The sequence below is a fragment of the Anas acuta genome, chromosome 20, assembly GCF_963932015.1.
Source record: "Anas acuta chromosome 20, bAnaAcu1.1, whole genome shotgun sequence".
NCBI lineage: Eukaryota > Metazoa > Chordata > Aves > Anseriformes > Anatidae > Anas > Anas acuta.
Genome location: NC_088998.1, coordinates 11,269,795 through 11,273,938, shown reverse-complemented (window position 1 = coordinate 11,273,938; position 4,144 = coordinate 11,269,795). Strand labels below are relative to the sequence as shown.

Below are 4,144 nucleotides of genomic sequence, written 5' to 3'. Positions count from 1 at the left end.
GCACAATATAAATGTGGTTCCGTGTCAGCCTCAAACCCCTGGAAAATTCCCCATCTCGAGAGTGCAGCATTTTAAGTAATAAAACCATAGAGAGATTACAACAAAATGTGACAGGAATTTATAGCCTTCTGCATGAACCTTTTACCTTAAGATGGAACAAAGTTGAGGGAAAAAAATTGTGTGGTTCACTTAGGTAACCTTTCCAACAAGCTCCCCTCAGCTCCTAGCCCCACATTCTTCTTTGCTGATTTAATAGCAGGGAAAACCAGCCCTCCTGAAAGCACAGAGCAATGCGGGAGCAGGCAGTGCTCAACACTGCTGTTGTTTTAACCCTTGTTGCTTCTTCCCCACCTGGTGCATGACGGTGTTGGAGCAGTGGTGAGGCATCCCCAGGCTCTTGCCAGACCCAGCGCCGTGCTGGATGCAGTTTGCAAGCCCCTGCTCCTTGCTGTGGCCAGGAGTGCTGGGCTGACAAGCAGCCAGAGCCAGGCAGCCAGCAGGCTGTGCCATCGGCTGGCTGCAGGCAAGGGGATGACTGAGGCAGCTGCTTTTCTCTCTTTTCTTTTCTTTTCTTTTCTTTTCTTTTCTTTTCTTTTCTTTTCTTTTCTTTTCTTTTCTTTTCTTTTCTTTTCTTTTCTTTTCTTTTCTTTTCTTTTCTTTTCTTTTCTTTTCTTTTCTTTTCTTTTCTTTTTTCTTTTCTTTTCTTTTCTTTTCTTTTCTTTTCTTTTCTTTTCTTTTCTTTTCTTTTCTTTTCTTTTCTTTTCTTTTCTTTTCTTTTCTTTTCTTTTCTTTTCTTTTCTTTTCTTTTCTTTTCTTTTCTTTTCTTTTCTTTTCTTTTCTTTTCTTTTCTTTTCTTTTCTTCCCTTGACAGATACCAAAAATCCTAGAGCATCTCTGACTTCTAAAGAGAACATGGACTAAACTGGGGGTTCTGTACATCCATGTACCTTAATGGCACAGACTGTGCCTCTAAGTGCATGTGCCTTAGTGGTGGGAGGTGTGTATTTTTATTGCCCGTGAAAGGGTCATGTAGCATAGCTAAGCAGATTCCTGGCTCTCCCTGATACTGGATTTACTGCCACTTTCAGCAATAAAGTGCGGAATTAATCCTGAGTTTACTAATCCAAAGAGTAAACAATATCCAGTGGAGACACTCGGGCAAGATGAATGCAAGAGAGTTAAAAGCAAGCAGAGTGAAATTATTCTGCTCCAAGCTAAGGAGTCATTTGAGAAGCATGAAGCTTCCACATGCCATATTATCAAATTGTTAATAAACGTTTCCAAAGTCTGTAATATTGGAAGCTCTTCTTTCCATTTCATCATGATAGGGAATTCTACGCATGTAGCATGCTTGGTTCCAGGCAGTAGTTTCATATCGTATGATCTGTCAGTCAAAATAGTGTCGACAGAAGGACTGCCCACAGTTGCTGATACTCATTTAAGACGTAGAAGACTAATTCCCTTTTATTTATGTAAAGCAGTTAAACTTTAAAAAAAAAAAAATAGTTGAATTATTATTATTTAAACTGTATTTGTGGACACTAACAGGGAAGGCGCTGCAAAAGCCGTGGCGCCTTTGCTCCTGGACCCTGGACCCGTCACACATGGCTTATCGAACAGCTGCATAGGCTCCTGGCTGCATGTCCTTCCCCATCATTGCTGTATTTACAAGTTTCGTCTCTGCAGTCCCCATAAGAATCTTGTTACACGGCTGCCCACTGCACAGCTTCAGCAGGGAGCGCCTCACCGGGGAGCCCAGCGCCAGGCACAGGGCCCAGCCTCGCCTCGCCTCACTCCACGGCACAGCAAGGAAAACCCAGGAGCAGGCAGCGCAGCTGGCAATTCACGCAGTTCGCTGTCCCACAGCACAAACACCACCTCTGCCAGCCCCACACATCCCTCCCTGCTGAAGGACCTCGCTTCTGCACATACAGGGACCGCTGAGGAGGTGGCTGGAGGCCAGGGAACCAGGGAGGCCACTCAGAAATGTGTGGAGCAGGGAAGTGGAGGCCTGCAAACAGCAGACCTGGCCTCCTCTGCCCAGGGTGCTGCCTCCAGGCCAGGCCGAGCACGTGGCCCCGAGCACTTCTGCGCCTGAGGGCCCTGGGTGGTGGGAAAGCTCCGAGTGCCTTCCGAGCAAAATCCTGCCTGTGCTGCAACGCAGCAGCATGAGCTATTTATTGCATGCTCTCTCCCTCGTTTTGTAAAACTTGGGGCCAAATCTCAGAGGACAAATTAAAATTAACTATGCCAAAGGGTGCATTTCTTTCTTGCTTATTTAACACTGAACACCTGAGCTGTGCATGGCATTAGAAAGTGCTTTCATTGCAACAATAGGCCAACCCTCCCGCAAGAATAAACACCAAAAGGGAGAAGGGGGCACACAATCCCATAAGGTGTGTACACCAATGTGTAATAAAAGAAGATAAAATAATCAGTCCTGCTAGTTCTGTCAAGAGACAGACTACACAATAACTGAGCTGTGGAGGTGAAATTGTGTCTCAGCCCTAGGAAATACCTCCGGCTCTTGAGAAGCGTGGTGAAGAGAGAAGTGCTGTCTGTGGGTTAAATAAAGTGAGAACTTTGTCTCTGGGGCAGGGGGGAAGACACACATCTTCTGCAGCACTGCATTCCCATACTGTATTTTTGTACATATTCTAAATTATCTTGGATTATTGCTGTTCTTGTTAAATAATTAAAGGCAATGAACGTGTTATTTACTGCCCATTTAGTGCACCAGACCCATATCTTCACTTTGATTTTTGATCCAGAAGCAACTGTGACACGTCCCCAGAGAATACTTCCATAACGTTAATTAGTGCGGCACAGTACAAACACTGTTGTTATTTGCAAGTCAGAAGTAATATTTGATTGTTAGCTTTATTGGTTAATAAATTTTAAAAATATTAATTTCTGGTTTTGTTGACAGAGTTTTATAGCTACCAGATACTGCAAAGTCCAACCAGTTTTAGGGACCATAATAACAGCAGCACCTGCATACATTCTCTGTATAAATCAGCCGGAATAGCACAACAAAGCACACAGACAAGACTGGCTGAGTACTGTGCAGCACACAGTCAGTAGTTCAGGGGGATGCACCAGCCACTCTTTTCCCCGCTGACCATGGAGAGCTGCTGGGTCTGCGATCCCACCGATGGGCAATGGTGTGCCTGGATCCTGGGGTCGGCTTCTGCAGAGGCTGGGAGCACAAACAGGGAATTTTCTGCTGCCTGTCCTAGGTCTCCAGTCCTTTCACAGCCGGGATTATAACCAACTTATTTTTGCTCTTGAAACATGGCAGAAAATGGAAAGGGTGGAAAAAAGATCTTGATGAATGAAAACTTCTTCCTATAGAAGAATGTTTTAATTTGTCATACTCATACAAGAATAAGTTGGTTCAGTAAAGAAAAGAGTACAAATTATCAGCCTTCAAAGCTTTCCATTTAACCACTTTATTGCAATACAACTGCCCATAACATTTGCTTTTAAAGCCCATGATGCTGAGTGTAGTTATTACATTGCATACATAAAAGATGTTTACAATTTTTTATATATATGTAAAATGTTGATCCCTGGGCCACATTGATTTGTGCTGGCTTCATGGCTGGGTTGGTGCGGGAATTTCCCAAAGAGATGTGATTAGGCTGCGGGGAACTTTAATTCTTTCTTTTCTTTCTTTTCTTTTCTTTTCTTTTCTTTTCTTTTCTTTTCTTTTCTTTTCTTTTCTTTTCTTTTCTTTTCTTTTCTTTTCTTTTCTTTTCTTTTCTTTTCTTTTCTCTTCTCTTCTCTTCTCTTCTCTTCTCTTCTCTTCTCTTCTCTTCTCTTCTCTTCTCTTCTCTTCTCTTCTCTTCTCTTCTCTTCTCTTCTCTTCTCTTCTCTTCTCTTCTCTTCTCTTCTCTTCTCTTCTCTTCTCTCTTCTCTTCTCTTCTCTTCTCTTCTCTTCTCTTCTCTTCCTTTTTCTTTTTCTTATCTCCTGCTTACCAGTGTAAAGGCGTGTCTCATATTCCATTTACATCAAAATTTCCAGGCAGTATCAGGATATCTCAGGATATCAGGATAGCTCAGAAGCCCATGCCAAATGCAGTCTCACACTCTTCATTTTCAAATGTGTTCTTGCTGTAGTTGAAGTTGGGTTGATTTTTTA

The 4,144-nt window shown here is 42.9% G+C and overlaps 1 long non-coding RNA gene across 1 annotated transcript in view; it reads right to left on the bottom strand.

Annotated features, from left to right (window-relative positions):
• Positions 1–931: 931 nt before the first annotated feature.
• LOC137842795 (uncharacterized) overlaps positions 932–4,144 on the bottom strand; it is an 8,774-nt gene continuing 5,561 nt past the window's right edge. The window contains exon 3 of the long non-coding RNA XR_011089220.1: positions 932–3,286. This is a non-coding gene — a long non-coding RNA (uncharacterized lncRNA). The remainder of the gene's footprint in view (positions 3,287–4,144) is intronic.